Here is a 16597-nt window from a genome sequence, read left to right on the forward strand (position 1 = left end):
TTTCTGACACAGAAAACACCGCCCCAGTGGGATGTGTAGGCTTTTAGTAAAAAATGCAGCATAATTTGTACAGATTATCTCTAAAGTCAAGTATTTTTTTAGATGTTACAGTTCACTTATGCAATCTCAGGAAATTATTTTTAGTGCAAAGGTTATTATTAAGTGCAAATCTTAACATTTTGACAACAAACCCCTGCTTAAAGATTAGCCCTGCCAGCTTTAAAATTAAAGCACACCATTAACTCAGCAAATGCAAACTTCTGCACTCAATGCAGAACAAAAAGCCTGCATTTTCTATTTCTCATCTAGTTTTACTATTACTAAATTATAGAGTGCCTCAAAAGAAGCAGGGTCTGCAAAGTACTCACCACCTATTTTGGAATCTCTTCAGAGAAGGTCCACAGGGCTCGATTACCTGGAAGAGAAGGCACAAACCAAACATGCTTTACATTACAGCTTTTCTCTAAGTGACAGTCTTCACACTCTTGGCTTCTCCTATAAAAGCTACTGTTTCCAGTTCAAAAAAAACACCAGAAATAGTCTAACCATGCAAAAACCCTGCTCCAGTTCTTACCCTACAATGGGAAACAGCTTTATTGTGTATTTGCATTTTATTATTTGTCCTGAAATACGAAATATTTCCATGTTGAAAAATGTACAGATTTGTCTTGAATTCAGACAGCAAATTCTTCTGTTGAAATCACCCTTTTTATTTTAAATATTTTTTTGTAAAAATTCATCTTCCAAAATAAGTAAGTCTTAAGTTCAGATTCAGAAGGTTTGCTCAGCTCATACCTCAGAATATTACTACACCAAGATGTAAAAACTGGAAAAAAATAAAGGAAGAATATGAGAGAGCCAGTTCCAAGTTTACTTCAGCCACTGAGCACTGCTCTGAAAGGTTAGAAATCACTTTTCTTTCACTGAGCATGTTTCTCAAGGAAAAAAAATTAAGCAATTTGCATCCCATCAGCATCTGTCAGCTCTGAATGCTGAGGGTTCATCAGGCTTCAAGGAGTCACAGATAAGAGCACCAGGAGCAAGGTTCACCTTCTCCCATGATTCCTAATCTCTCAAAATCTGTGGATTAGAAAATCGAAAGCAAGTGACTTGCTCAGATTCCTTCTCTCACAGAGCTGACCATGATTCTCCCTCACCAGCAAGGCCAAGCTCAGCTGGAAAATTCATCTTCTCCAACCCAATAGACCAACTTCTTTCCTGCCAGATCCCTGTCTGACCCAGTAACCCTGTAACTTCTGCAAACACGTCCCACTGTGCTTAGCTCCCAGGTGCCTCCAGCCCACACCTAGCACACACATGTGGCCTGGCCAATGTCAAACCCCAGCCACAGACATCCCAGACAAAGCCTCCCAACAGCCTCCTTTTGACACTTCACCGTCCCTACAAGGAGGAGTTCCTGCTTTTCATGATACCACTCACACTCATTTCCCCTAACCCCTACAGACACAGGGTTTCATATTTCTCCCCTTACAGCAAGCTGCTGCTGTTTGCAGACACTGTAAACTCCTCGTGCCAATCCTACACCCCCTCTCCAGACCAAACACCCTTATTCCTTCCCATCATTCCCCCTGAGTCCTGTTATTCAGATCCTTGCTGGCCTTTTCCATTTTTTTACATCTTCCCTCAGGTGCAGTGCCCCAAGCAGGCTTTAGTACTCCAGCAACGCCAAAGCATCAGGAGATCCCAACACTGGACACAAAGTCCATCCCCTGTTTATGGAAGCATGTGTCTGCTGCTGTTGGGGCAGGATGATGCTGCAAAAGCAATGTATGACCCACCATGACCCCACAACACTTTTCAATGGAAGCCTTCCAACCACCCCTGAGTGCTCTATACAGCCAACCCACTCACCAGAGATAAATGCAACCCACACTAAAAGCCTTCTGGTGGGAATGATGGACCCTCCAAGGTCATCTTCTGGTTCTGTCCAAAGCTACTTGAAAATCAAATAACTTTCTCCCCCCAAGTACTTGTAATATCCCCTAGTTTGGTCCTACTTGTTGAGTATTTTATCAAATGCATCAGTAACAATGACCCATGCCATTGGGTCCACTTTTGGAAATTATCACACAACACCACTTCTGAGCTTGATCACACACAGAAGCTAAGTCTGGATCATGGTCAGCACACCAGCCTCGCACTATCCATAAGTTTCAACCAAATTTCTTTTCCTTAGGTTTTTTTTTGTTTTTTTTTTTTTTTTTTTTGGGTTTGTTTGTTTTTTTTTTTTTTTTATTAATATCAAAACGTCACCAAAAACTTAACTAGGATTGGAGTAAATCATATCATCTGTTCTTTTTCTATCTACAGGACGTGTTAGCCTGCTTCAGAGAGTAATTAGGATGTCTGACATTATCTGCTCCAAATTAACCCATGCTGACTGTTACTCATAAGCACCGAGAAGATGACTAGGTGGGAAATAATTTATTAACTTCCAGAAAAACACTGTAATAAAAGTCAGAGTGACTGCACTGCAATTCCATCTCCTCCTTTTAAAAAAATTAGCACTATATATTTTGGTTTTTGATTGTTATGGTAACCTCACAAATTCTCCACAGGTTTTCAGAAATAAACACCAAGAAGAAATTGAAAAGAAGTCAAACAGCCAGTGGAAATACAGCTCCTTCTACAAATCACAGAACAAAACAAGTGTCACAGAGGTGAGGTCAGGGTATCCTGCCCTGACTTGGGGTCACCAGTCACCCCCTGAAGGTGCCCTATGACTGGTGAGTGCTGCTGCTTGAATGGCTTGTACTGAGCACCAACCTTCCCTATGCATCTTCCATCATCTGGGGAGCAACTTCAAACAAACTTCCCTAAAGCCCAAAAAGCCTAGAAGGAAAAATAAAGGCAAAGAGAAAACCCCTTAAGTGTGTGCCCCCTAAATGACTGTATTCCTATTTCATCCTGGTAGCTTCCCTCATCAGGGCAGGTTTTAATTACACCAGTCTTCTGCTCCCAGGAAGTAAATTCCAATATATTTTCTGTTACCATGAAATTTTCTGTTACTCTTGAGATCCCTGGGCAGGCACTCATAAATGTTGCAACCTGGCAGCAACAAAAACATTTAAGCAAATTATTTTAGATTCAACATTTTTTTATGATAAAAACTTAGTATCCTTATCTTACAGAGAGGTGGATGTTATTTCTCCAAGCTGCAAAACAAAGGAACCCCAATGGAAAAACAACATAGGGACAGAATTTGGTCAATGGCAAAATAGGAAACACAACCCACAAACTTTTACTTTCTTTTTTGTGTTGCTGCTGCAAAACTGTTGTACTTTCCCCATCCAGCAAGTCAAATAGTGCAATATTATTTGGCCATATTTATATGCTCAAAGTAAATAGAATTTGGCATCCCAAAAGACTTTCAGGGATGTCTGAAATAATATAAAACCACAGTGTTCCAACCTGCAGGAGTAGAGGGTAACTGGATAGCACACATTAATTTCTATGTTTACAGTCCATGCAGTATTCAAATTCACTGACAATTAAAAGTACGCTATAAATGAATTAGCAAAAGAAACTCATGGCAGAAATTCAATTACAAAGCAGAATTAAAGGAAGAGATGTCAGAAACTTTTGGAGGCTGGGCAGGAAGAGGTGAGTGCATCAGTCTACTATTTTCAGATTTGCTAGCAAAAAGCTTAAGAAGACTGCTCCAAAAAATCATATGTAAAGATCCTCCTTACAAAGAGAGCTTAACTGAGAGACGTGAGAAACCAAGGTGACAAATTATTTTTTCAGAACACATTTTGATCTGACAGGGGTAAAATTCCCTCTGAGAGGTCAAATATCACCCACCCTTGCCAGTCCTGCAGGCATTGCAGCTCTGCCATGTCCTGCAAAATCCTTGGACAGGCCTTGGCTTGTACCAAAGGCACTGCAGACACCTTTTCTTTTGTCTTGTTCTCCAAAGTGATTTTAACCCCATTCCTTTACTTTGAGTCATAGGCATTACATTTTCAGCAGATTCTTTCTACTCGATGGAGAAGCCTCAAGTGCTGTGGCCACTTTTCTTCCTGTACTGGTCACAGTTTTCACCCTGCACTGTTTTAGCCTCCATGTGCTCCCCTTGGGTTGATACTATCCTTCATCAATCTTGATGCCAATTACCAATAAAGCCCTCCCACACCTCTGAGGTTCAGCTTTCATAGCTGCATGAAGACAAATCAATACTGTTATTAACATTGCCACGTTTGTGGGCGGCGTGCCCTGCCTGCAAATGCCGCACGCAGCAGCCGAGATACTCCCAGGACTACACTAAGGCTCTGCATTCCTTTATTTGAAATTCCTTTTCCAAGTAGACTGCTATTTTATAAATATGGGGTGGGGTTTTTAAATCTTTTTCTTGCAAATACAAACTGATGAAGGCTTGTAGGACACACGGTTTTGCCTTTCCCTTCACGTGTGGGCAGCAATACTCCATGGACAGGCAAGAACTAATTGTCCCGTGGCTTTGCAGTTGGGCTCAATGGTCATTGCAGGATCTTCACAACTGAGCTGTTCTATTCTACTCTAACTTTCCTCCAGTCCCCCCCAGCCAGCTCACTCAGGTCTCACCCCCTTCTCCTCCCCATCTCTCACACCAGGCCCATAAGCCACCATGCCTGGAGCCCACCTCCACATATGATTCAACCCACAATGCCAGGAAACAAACTCCCTGGCAGAAACAGAGGCCCCAAGGCCCCTACATTCCAGCTGAGCTGTTGGTCAGTTCACTCTGGCCACCAAAGGAGCACTGCCAACCTGACTTAAGAGAGCCCAGACACCATCACAGCCCAGTGCAAGCTCCTGGGCAGGTTTTGCAGCCCTTCCTGACCTCCAGAGTGCTACAGTTAGGGAATTAGACACTGGCTAATATAAAAGCTAATTCAAGTGTTCTTCTCAATACCCTGCTGTGGCTGCAGTGCAGAAACACCTTGGACTGTGCATCACCTGAGAGGCTGGTACTGCTAGAGAGATTGATGCTGTGTCCACAGCTGCCCTCCTTTTTCTGCCTCAGATTCCTCTAGCGGCACCTGTCCCATTACCATTTCACCTAAGCAATGTGCTTGCAACACCCTCAGTACCTACAATAATAGTAAGAATGCCAGAGCATGGAGGAAACACCAGGCACTGACAGTATCAGGAAATAGCAACAGGGAGGTGTTCAAAACATTCTTTGGAGGCCATGTGTTGCTTATTTGGAACACCTTCTACACCTACTGGCTGAACAGTTTAACAGGCTCCCAAGGCTGCTTTGATTTCACATGCTGTAAAGCAGCCTGCATTTTTAGCAGGTGTCCAATTCCTGCCAGCTCTCTGCCTCCAGGGTTTCCCTTCTGCAGTTTACTTAGACAACCTTCCAACATAAATTTTTGCAACCTGAAGCCTGTTGCTGTATCACTGGTACTTACATTTGTTCACAAAGCCACCGTGACACTGCTTGGTGAATTTAACCTGCAACAGTGAAGTGAAATGCAAAGCCAGGTCCATACCTCAGCAGGGAAAAAAAAACCAAAGAATTGTGGAGGTAGAATCATAGAACAGTTTGGCTTGGGATGCACCTTTAAAGGTGATACAGCCCAACACCCCTGCCATGAGCAGGGACATCTTCAACTAGATCAGGTTGCTCAGAATGCCTTCCAATGTCATCATGAATGTTCCCAGGGATGGGCCATCAATCACCCCTCTGAGCAACCTGTGTCCATGATTCACCACTCCCACAGTAAAAGACTTGTTCCTTCCATCTAGGCTAAAGCAATCTTTCTTCTGTTTAAAACCATTACCCCTTATTGTACCATCAAAAAACCAAACAAAACCCAAAACAATTTAATTCCACAAAAAAAAAAAAAAAACAAACAAAAAACCAAACCAAACAAACAGAAACTCAAACCAAACAAATAAAAATGCAGCTTAAAACAAAGGAGAGTGGGTCTGCTGGGTGTGGCAGGGCTGGTGGTATAATCTCTGCCCTGCTTTCTTTCAGTTTCCCTTGGCAATGGGTCTATCAGGTAAGTCAACAAGTCCTTGAGAGCACAAGATATTCACCTGGGAGCTTAAATTAAACTCTCCAAGTGAGTAAGAGACCAACATCCTTTTCTGGAAGGCTGTGACTTACACTCCTGCCCAAGCAGGAACACCATGCCTTAGCTGTGAGACATCAGAGGGGGGCTCACAGAAGTCACAGAAATCCTACCAAATGAACACATCTATTGCCTTAGATCTTTCCTGTGGGATTTTAGAAAATGCTCCAAGCTGCCCTATATATGTTCATTGCACATCTGCTCTGCTGGAGGTCTCCTTATAACACAGCAACACTTGGAGCAGACTCCAAAATGGCAGGACCTACATTAGTACCTTAGGTCTGCAGTGACTAACTGTTCCACACCTCCAAAACCCCCATTCTGAGAATTCCCTAAGGTTTATTTATTGAACACAGCTGCAACGTGGTGGTTAAACTATTGACAGCCTGAAGCCTTCTGTACAAGAGTCTTATCTCTGACTGATGTTATCATAACAAGCAGTGATCCCTGCCAGGTTCAGGGAAACAGCAGGGAAATCAACAGGAGCCAGAAGAAGCTTGTGCAAAGGAGAAACCTGCATGCCAACCTGGCCTTTCATGAAACACATCATGGGCTACTCCACCGCACATTCATCTCAGTGGAGGCAGAAGAAATTCCCCCAACCCAAATTTCCAGATTGCATTTCTGCATTATATGTCAGTTTTGGCTCCTGTCCCTCCTGACTTCCCTTACTGAATCACAGAGCTGGTTAGATGTTGGGGTTTTTTTCCCCAAGAAGACTATTGACAAATGCCACATACTGCCTGGTCTGACTTGCACACTAGCAATCAGCCTTCAGCTAAACACAGTACAGACAGCTGGGGACAGAGCAGTGCCAGTTATTTATCCTATTTCCTCTTAAACTTTTTTCCAATACAATTAACTAAATTGTGCAATTATACATTCATTGGCCAGGAAGTTTCTCTCTTCCCCTTTTTAGCCCCTTTTTGAGTTGCATTTCCCTGCTTCACAGGATGCTCTAAACTAAACATTACGTTCAAGTTACACAATAAAGATTTGGGAGTGATAGAATGAATGAGGAAGGTCACGGGAAGGGAGGTATCTGCTAAAATAAGATTTGCTAAGCAGCTACACTGGACCTAATGTCAACTGCCTTTTATTACAGCAGACTAATTTATACTAGCTAAGATACCAGATGGAGGGATAAAAGAGATCAATAGTTGAAATAGTTCAAAAATTTTCCAGGGACTGAATGAAACCTGAATTAATTCAAACCCCAAATTATAGTGATATAAGCTGTTATGCCAGAGCCAAGGTGCCTCACATAACCTTAATCCTCTCTGCATATTGAGGCTCTTTTATGGTACACAAAACCACACTCCAGCTACCGAATATGCAGCTGCATTTAAATTAAGTTTATCACAAACCAGTGCTCCTGGGCAAATCATTTATTAATTTAAAAAAATCTACACTCTCTCATCTTTATAAGGGGAAAACCATCTTGGAAGGGAAGCAAAAACCAGATGCACCAGTGTCTTGTTAACCTCCAGAGAGCTGGAAAAGCAATGTTAAGTGCAAAACTTCCAGCACACATCAATGGCAGTTTCAGAGGCTGGAAAATATCAACCTCAGATGACAAAGATTTCTCTAAGCTGAGGGGTCTTCCCTGCTCTGCCAGGACAGGCTGTCCCTTCCTCACAGGCAGCCCTCCTGCAGCGCACCATTCACCTTGGCACAGCCTGTCCCAGCACAGCCAGGGCACATGCAGGTGGGGCTCTCTGGAACACATCTGGGCAAACTCCTCCTCAGGAGCCACAGGGACACCAGGGTAACCATGCTGGAAGTCCCCTTGTCTTTTTGCTTGGTGGGAGCCATGACCTGCGGGAAGCCAGGCTCCTGGACAAGTCTGACAGTGACCACCTTGACGTCTTTGAGACCTGTCACCGTTGCTATTCTAGCCAGGGATTTTTCCCTCTCCTTTCACCCACTTCTGACTACCAGTTAAGAAATGGCTTTAAATGGAGGCTGATATCATGAGCAGGAGCCTGGCATCTCCACAGCTTGATGTGGGCAGCAGGGTGAGATGGGGGGAGGCGAGGAGACAAGCAGTGACAAACTGGCACCTGCAAGCCCCCCAGCACAGCAGCCACAGGCTGCAGCCAGAGCCACGGAACCTGGCACAGGGATGTCACTGAGAGACATGGCAGTGGTGGCTGGCCTTGAGTGGCTCAGCCTGTGGCACTGCTCCGCCCCAGCACCTGCACACCTTCCTCAGGCCCCACTGCATTTGAACACCAGGCATGACACAGGGAGTGTGCTGGTATGGAGAGCCGCAGGCACAGCATTAAACCTCTTGTGGTACTCACACACCACAGTCTGTCTTTCTGCCTTTCCATCTAAGGCTACTCCACCTCAAGGCACATTTCTCACAAGTCCCTGAGGAGCCATTAATATTCAATAGTCAGCCTGGACTTTTGCATGCATACACCTTAAGGATACCAAAACTTCTACCACAATGTTCTTGCAATGCTTTCCTGGAACTGAGCAAGCAGTGTAGAAGCTTTTGTTAGAAACATGTTTCCTCAGCAAGCATAAAAAGCCATCAAACCCATTAGTGATACACAGAAAACCCCAGTACCTGCAGTGGGCATCAAACATCAGAAAACAAAGCTCAGCACAGCTAATTCAAAATGTCCCAACACAAATGGGACTAATCAACACCTGGCTGTGAAGCCCCAGTGCTCAGAAGGTGATGGCTCAGCCAAATCTGAGGAAGATCATCCTTGAATATGTCCAGCAATAAATTGGAGCTCTGAAAATGGCCAGCAAGTGCACCTTCATTTCCAAACTGTGCCTTCTGAATTACAACCATAAAAGCAAGCACTCAGTAAATTCAGCTGTTTCTGGTGCTATCAGTTCAGAACAGCATGTCTTACTTAAGGGACAGGACTTGTGGGAAGCTACAGCACACACCATGAGAACAGCCTGCCACCAGCCCCCAGCAGGGGCCATGAAAGACACAGCCAAACACCAGGAAACCTGAGAGAAGAGAAATCACAGTTGGTGTGACTGAACAGAGCAGATCTGGCAAACCCCATGTGCACCAAGACATTTTGTCAGAAGAGAGACAGGGAGATGCCCCCCGTGAGAGGCTCAGCAATTGCATCCATCCTCCATTCTGGACAGTCCAGTGGTACCTCAGCAGGTGTCAGCAATGGAATTTCCCCCACAAAGATTCCTCTATTCTTTGTGACTGGTAAAGAAGCATGGCTGGAGTCACAGATTATTCACCCTGAAACTGCAAGCTCTTTGGAGGGCTGTTCCATCTGAACAGGACAAGATAGATTCTTTGCTCCCTTGAAAATTCCACCAGGTCAGGAGGCTTCCCATGGGAACAAATCTGGCTGGGAAATTCAGCCTGCAGGTTCAGGGAATCCTTAAGGAAATGGGAGATGAGGGCTAGAGAAAGAATTAAAGCATGATCTTTTCCTGTCTCCTGAGACAAACACAGCTCCTTGTAACAGAGCTTTAGGGCCAGATTTAGGAATGAATGCCATTTTAAGAAGCGTGACACCAGCAGAACAGAAAGTTGTGGCTGCAGTCTACAGAGCTGAATCTCATTTACTTTCAGACCATTACCACCACTTCAATTACCCTCAGCTAGAATGAAATCTAATTTCCATTTTAAAAAAATTATCTTTTGATGCATCTTCTGATAAACCTAGAAGAAACCCTGACTGTCCTGGCAGAGCTGCTGCTCCTGGGACGAGCCTGGCACAGAGGATCACAGCACCCCAGGCTCACACTGTGCTCCTTGTGGGGACAGGCAGATGCAGTGACCAAATTGCTGACATCCAGAGAAGGGGCTTCAGCCATCCCTGGGAGTGCAGCACCCAGTGAACCATCCCCAGCTGATGAGCAGGGGAACCACCTGAAATTAAAAGGTCTCCCAAACCGATTTCAGCCAGTTTGCTTCACGTCAAGCCTAAGCCAAGGGAAATAATTTCCCATGGGATTTGGGGAAATCAGGCTTCTTACATCAGGGGTGGTGTTGGTCCGTCATCCTCCCCCTGGATGCAACCATCCAGGGTTCATTGCACAAAGCCACTAGAGAGGCTGACACAAGCACGTGCTCATTCCCATTTAAATGGTTCTGACTTTCAGAAACACATGTGATTCCACTACTGTCAAACATCTGTGTTTTCAACCCACGTTTTTTTTGGCATAAGTGCCTCCTTTAATAAACTCTTACACACAGGAGCACCCATTTTCTGGAAAGCCTCCCAGAACCTCTCTGAAGCAAAGATGACATACATGAGCTCAAGAGCAATAAAACTCAGCCCAGCAAAAATTGTGGTGACTAACCATGGAGGGCTTTATACTGATCCCACTTTCTTCCCCCCCTGTCCTTGTCCAGTGACTCCAGCCCTCTCAGTACAAGAGGTTTAGGAGAGTGGACACCACGGAGGGGAGATCAGAGAGAAGACACAAGACACAGGGGTACTGACTGTTGAAAAAGAACCTTGAATTGGATGGAAGCTTGAAGGAAAAGCAGAAAGCCCGGCTTGTTCCAGGACAGTGCTTTGATCACCCTGCAGATGATGAAAGGCAGCTGCCTGTGACACGCACTGGCCAGGCAGCTCCTGCCAGGCCCCTGCTCCCAAGCTGTGGCTTCAAGCTGCTGCCTTCCCTCCAGCTCTTGTGAGGGAGATACAGGGCTTTCAAGCATCTTCTAACATACTGAAACAGCTGTTGCTTCTAGGCCATTCCCAAGCACTGCAAAGTTTGGTTGCTTTTATTTTTTGAACACACATTTCATAACCAAAGTCAGCGCTAATGGTTATGCATCCACAACATCTTCCCATGGAACTCCCACTCTCCTCTCACACACTGGCAGCTTCCAGCCAGCAACCCTCAACTGCCCTGCAAAGAAATTTTCCCCAGATAAGTTTTAAGAAAGAAAAAGTGATTGTGTTTGGAGAAACTAAATTTTCCCGATTAAAAAAAAAAAAAATTAAAAAGCTTTATTAAAGAGAAAAAGGAAAGGATGCCCTGCCTATGCTAACTGGCTTTGACAGTGGCTATCTGCATTGTGACCAAACCAGTGAGCTTTCTCCCCTCACACAGTGGGCGAGCTGCCAAGAACAGAGCATCCTGCGCATAATGCCCTTTAGAAAGAAAAAAAGAAACCTGAAAAAAACTCCTGCTACCTCCGAGCAAGGAGAAGCTCCTTCCTGCAGAGCCAGGCCAGGCTGTGAGGAGCAGAGGTGAATGAGGAGCGGCGGGGAGGGCTGGCGAGGCCGGCCTGCAGCACGCCCACGCCGGGCTCCCGGCCCCCTGAAGGCATTTCTTTTCCTCCCTCCTCCCTCCGCCGCCCCCGACTATTCTAAAATGACTTCGCATGAGCCACACGCCAACTTCTAGGCACAAGGCACCGTGTATTTCCTTATTCCATGCCCAAGCTATACCATCCATCACGTTTTTATTTTCAGGAGATCACAAGAATCTGGAGTTTACACACAAGGGACGCACAAGTACACGCTCCCACTCCCAGACAATTCGTGTGAAATGCTTCTTGCACTTCCATTGCTGGGAAGAATGTGCCCAAAGCAGGTATGCTGCATGCTTGGGGAATCAAAAACAAACCCCTCTGCCACTCTGACTAGTCCACCGGCTAATTCATTACGATAAACCCATTGTCCAAAACAAAAACATTATTTAATTGCTAAACCAGCTGCCCAAGTTTAGCTGTTGCTCTTGGCAAACATATCAGGATCTCAGTACGCCTGTTTTTCAGCAAGTATCTCTGTAGGTGCAAGCCATGCCTTCCACCCTTGAAGCCTCTGTCACCAATCCAGCGTTTTCCAACCCAAGTGGATATTTAAAGGGATACCATCAGCTTAAACACCTCTCTGAATGCATTAAGATTACAGCAACTGAAATACTAGCAAGCATCCTTCTTTTTTCCCCCCGAGCTGTTAAACATGCAATTATGCAGCTGCACTCTTCCCCATCAGACAGCCTGATTTCCTTTAAAAACAGAGGGCAGAAAAAGAAAAAACGGTTAGAACATATTTGAAGGAGTCACCAAAAAAGCTGGCAGAAGCTCTCAGAGGCTGATGCCCGAAGTGCATGCAACTACAGCTATGTCTAAGTTTTCTTGCTGCTTTTTCAAGTAGATTGAGCCCCTGCAGACAGACAGCTCAATCACTGGGAAAGACATTGCATGCAAGAGAAGAAAAAGGCTGGCCAGGTTGTAGATGGCATCTTTTGAACAGAATGCTGCTTGGCATGTGTTTCCACATTGATCACCAGGGAGAATTCCTTAAATTACTTGCTACTCTTTTTGAATTTAAAAAGATACACACCTACAAAACAAGAAACACTGAAACAACCCAAGTAGCATTGCCATTTCTTTCACACTGGTCACTCACAGGTATCTACAAACCTACTGTGCAAATGATAAGCAGCATTTCTTAATAATAATAATAATAATAAAGGCATCTTTCATGCAGTGCAATCCAGAAAAACTGCAATACTTCTTAGATTACGAGACTGATCTGCCCTCCCCCCCTCAGCTCCTGCCTTCTAATTCCAGCACAATCACAGCAGGAGAATGCATAATTCATCCTGCGGTCGACCCTGTGGGTCTCCCAGTCATTAAGCAACACCAGACTTCCAGAAAGGTCACATTTCCAGGAGAGTCAGATGAAAATTCTATCCTATCCACTGAAAGACTCTGAGAGGGAAAGCAAGGAACTCCTCATGGAGCATTTGCCCCCACTGTTCAAGGATTCACAATTACTCTGCCAGCAGAGCATGACAACAGGCAGAGGATATCTATCTGGGTAAGTCGAGAAATGCAGAAATCAGTGGGTTAATTAGCAGGTTAGCAAAACAAAACCGAGTTGTGGAACCTTTTATGCAGCAAAAGACTGATGTAGTGAAGATAACTCTTTGCACAGCTTATACTCTCCAGCTGGGAGAGGGTTATTGGAACAATGGAAATTTTAAGCACTGATTGAAAATAATTTCTGTTCATTAAAGCTAAACTTCAAAAACTTTGCAAAAGCAAATCCTTTTATTATCCTTGGGTAGGATCACACACAGTACAGTAACACGGTTAACACAATGCAAGCTAAACCTCTTACTAAAAGAAATTTAACTTGTATCCAAGTTAAGCTCAATGAAGATGCAGATGCTGGACACAAACAATTTTCTAATACAGATAATGAACAAAAAATATGACAGAAAACATTTAAAAAGAAGAGTCCGTATTTCTTCCATGAAATGGAAAACACATTGCATTTTTTCCTGAATCTGACCTAAAAGTCATGCTTGAAGGAAATTCCAGCATTCTTTGGAAAAGTGTGAGATCCTCTTCCCATGAGTATCAGTGCATCTTGCACATGCAAACAGCACAACATCATTGCTTACAGTTTCACATCACTGAAAGGAAGTAAAAATCCCAATGATATCGAATTTTAATCCACACTGCCCCCTTGGTCTACCAGCATTCTTGTCTCCCCCGTGTCAAATTAATCAACACTCAGAAGAATGCTGCCTTGCTTGTAAAAAAAAAAAAAAAATCATGTCACATGTGGATTTTTAATTGCAACATTTCTAAACCCAGATTACACGCTTTCTTTTTTTCTGTTGTTTTTTTTTTTTTTTTTTTTTTTTTTTTTTTTGTGGAGTCATAATCCAAGTTTAATGTTGTTTAGGCCACAAATTAATCTCTATCCCCATCTCCCAACAACTGCCCCATGTTACTTCCATGGCCATGAGCTCGGCTGGTAGAATGGGGGCACCACAGTGCCAGCTGCGGCATGCAGCGAGCCAAGCATCGCCCGCACCGGCAGAGTGGCAGCCTCATCTGAGAGCTAGAAAGGTTTGTCTACACAAGTTCCTGCCGGTGCAAGCAGCCAGCTGCAAGAGCAAACCCCACTCCAGCACTGTAGCTATTCCCTGAACAGACTAAGCTATGCCAACAAAAGCACTTTTTTTGCCAGCAGAGCTGACTCTTCAGCAGAGCTCCTAACAGTGTTGCAACAGCTACTCTACAGTGGCACCCATTTTTTTCCCCTCACAGTTTCCTACACTTCCACCTCTACACAGAGAAAGGCAAAGAAATGCAGAGAATAGGTGTGAGGACGAGGTGATGCTGGCTGGCCAGCACCTCCTCACCAAACCCAAGGAAAATGTGAGATGATCTACCTTGTTCCCCGAGCCCCACTACACTACATGCAGGCAAACACACTCAGCTCCAAGATCCATTCACCTGAATCAAAGGGTCCCCAATCCAAGCACCTGAGTAGAGTTGAGGGGCCAGGAGCAAGGCAGATGTTCGGCCCTGGAACAAGCACTGAGGCTCCTCCTGGCTCTGCTCCCTGGCCCAAAGCATCCAACAATGCTGGTGGACTCCAGCATCGACAGCATGATAGCAGTGGCAGCTGAAACAGTCCCCCAGCCTTTGCTCAAATTTCATCTCAGGCTAGAAGAGCTTTTGAACCTAAAATTACGACAAATAGCTCCCATTAGGAAAAACGGAAAATATTTTGGGGAGGGAGTGATTGTTTCCTCCTTTCTTCCTCCCACAGAGAAAATCTGATCTTCCTATCAGATTTTTATTTGAGAATGGGATTACAGAACATTGCTCTGCTATAGTGCTTGACTACAAGTATTCCTGTGAAAAAGCTCAGGATTTTGTCACATAGGTATAATTCGCCCAGCTATGAGCAGGAGACACAGACCTACTGAGCACCCAGCTGTTTTTCTCAGCAAACCTTTCACTCCTGACAACGCATTAGATGACCTTTTCCCAAACCGTGCAGGAACTTATTTACATAGAAACTTTCTTGTAAACACACTTGCCTTGTTTTATTTCTTATTTCTTGCAATTCTCCCTACTTCAGCAGCTGGCAGTGTGTGCTGGAGCCATGTGCTCCAGCAGGTCCCCCAGCAGCCTGATGCAAACCACGGCTGGCAGATGCCTTTGCTGCCACAACCTCACAGGAGCAGGGTGTCCCCCCTTGCCCGGATTCCAGGGAACTGGAGTGACCTTGGCCGCAGCCATCCGGCCTCCAGCACAGCCCCAAACATCTCTCAGGCGAGGAGACGGACAAAAAAGCCAACTCACCAGAGGCAAACGCCAGCATTTTTAAAAGGCCGATTGGGAAGGTTGGCAATAGGAAGTCCGGGTCTGTAGGAGTTGACTCAAAGGGCCCTGCAACATTCATACGTCGGGAACTTCTCCGGGTAAACCATTAACCACCATAAAGCAGAGCTGCGAAACGCCCCTCACCATCGGGAGGCTCTCACACAGCCGAGCACACACGCGGGCAGCACGGGGATATGCACACACAGATGTACAGATATCCGTACACCCACAGACGTGCAAGGACACAGACACACACGGCTTGGGGTTTTTTAAGGGCAGGGGAAACGCTGGCAATTCCCTCCGCTCGGGGCGAGGCGAGCGCTGACACCGCAGCCCCGCGGCGGCCGAGGGGGATCCGCTCGCATCCCCCGGGCGCGAAGAGGGCGCCGGGATCCGCTCCGCATCTCCGGGCGGCGAAGGGAGCGGCCGCCCCGCTCCGCGCCCGCGGGGATGCGAGAGATGCGCGGAGCGCCCCGCGCCCACAATCCCGGCAGGACGTTCTGAGCCCTCTCTCCCCGAAAATACCCCCGCCAAAAGCCAGGGATCTCCCCCTTCCCTCCCGCTTCGCTCTCCGACAGTCCCCGCGGCAGGAGAGAGCGCGCAGACCTCCCGCAGCCCCGCCGAAGTTTCCGCGCCGCTCCGCGGGCAGCGGCGGAGCAGCCCCGGCTGCTTACCCGGCTGGCGGAGCGGGGTCCCGGGGCGGCCTGGAAGCGGCGGCGGCGGCTGCGCGGGGGCGCGGCGGCTTCCTGGGAGCTACAACTCCGCGGCGGCGCCCGGGCGAGCCGCGCGCCTGCGGAGCGGCGGCGAGCGGGGAGGAAAAGAGGAAATGAGCGGGAGGCGCATTGGAGGGAGGGAGGGGGAGGAAGGAGCCGTCGCCGAGGGACCAGGGAGAGCGAGGGACGGAGCGCAACTTCCCCGGCGGGGCAGCGGGCGCGCCGGGGGGCGGAGCGCACCGCACCGCCGCTCCGCGGCCGCCCCGCGGCGTGCGCAGCGCCCGGCCCCGCGCTGGGGCCGCCCGCCGCCGCCGCTCCCGCCCGCCGGACACTTGGTATCGCCCTGCCCGCCCTGCGGGGCCCCGCCGCGGGCAGGAAGTGCGGGGCCGGGGCGGCAGCGCGGAGAGGGGGCTGCGCGCCCGCGGGGAGCTGCGCCCGCCCCGCTGGAGCTCGCTGCCGGCTCCACCGGCACCGCGGGCACCGGGAGCGGCGCGGGAAAAGTTCTGATTTTTGGTGTTGGAGGGTTTCACCCACTCCCTTTTTTTCTTTTATTTCCTTTTTTTTTTTTTTTACCCCCAAAACAAATAAGGGAACGGCGCACAGGGAGCTCTCCCGCGGCCGCAGCTCGCCCCGGGCCCTGCACGTATCCCGTGGCGCGGCTGAAGGTGCCCAGTGCTTCACTGCGTGCGCGGGGG

The 16597-nt window shown here is 46.9% G+C and overlaps 1 protein-coding gene across 3 annotated transcripts in view; it reads right to left on the reverse strand.

Annotated features, from left to right (window-relative positions):
* HPCAL1 (hippocalcin like 1) overlaps positions 1-16597 on the reverse strand; it is a 255292-nt gene that overhangs the window by 49012 nt on the left and 189683 nt on the right. Inside the window, exons 1-2 of one of the 3 annotated variants that reach the window (XM_058019619.1) lie at positions 15864-16122; positions 369-415 (exon numbers count right to left, since the gene is read on the reverse strand). The gene's annotated coding sequence lies outside the window, so the exon portion shown is untranslated. Of the gene's footprint in view, positions 1-368; positions 416-15863; positions 16123-16597 lie in introns of those variants that run through there. The other 2 variants (XM_058019621.1, XM_058019623.1) reach the window with 2 other exon arrangements.

This window comes from Melospiza georgiana, chromosome 3 (assembly GCF_028018845.1).
Source record: "Melospiza georgiana isolate bMelGeo1 chromosome 3, bMelGeo1.pri, whole genome shotgun sequence".
In the NCBI taxonomy this organism is placed as follows: Eukaryota; Metazoa; Chordata; class Aves; order Passeriformes; family Passerellidae; genus Melospiza; species Melospiza georgiana.